Genomic DNA, 279 nt, shown 5'->3' on the forward strand with positions numbered 1-279 from the left:
TTTTTACCTAATTTTGAATAGGTTACAATAGGCTGTGGTTTCCATTATTTTAAAGAAAACGTGATCAGTATTGCTTTAAATGCCTCCAATTTATTGGACTACATGTTCTAGATACCATCAACTTAAAATGCTGTATGTCTACTTCCCAGTAGTACAGTAACATGATGTTAATTTTAGAAATCACAGTCAGGTTTGTGTAGATACTTAGTTACCTCTTCAAAAACATGCAAGATCCATGCTGTTTTCTATATATCAACTTGGAATATTTTATATTATATT

The 279-nt window shown here is 30.1% G+C and overlaps 1 protein-coding gene across 1 annotated transcript in view; it reads left to right on the plus strand.

Annotated features, from left to right (window-relative positions):
• Positions 1-279, plus strand: part of Rsrc1 (arginine and serine rich coiled-coil 1) — a 413,201-nt gene that overhangs the window by 253,218 nt on the left and 159,704 nt on the right. The window lies entirely within an intron of this gene.

The sequence above is a fragment of the Nannospalax galili genome, unplaced genomic scaffold (genome assembly GCF_000622305.1).
Source record: "Nannospalax galili isolate Female #2095 unplaced genomic scaffold, S.galili_v1.0 scaffold617, whole genome shotgun sequence".
NCBI lineage: Eukaryota > Metazoa > Chordata > Mammalia > Rodentia > Spalacidae > Nannospalax > Nannospalax galili.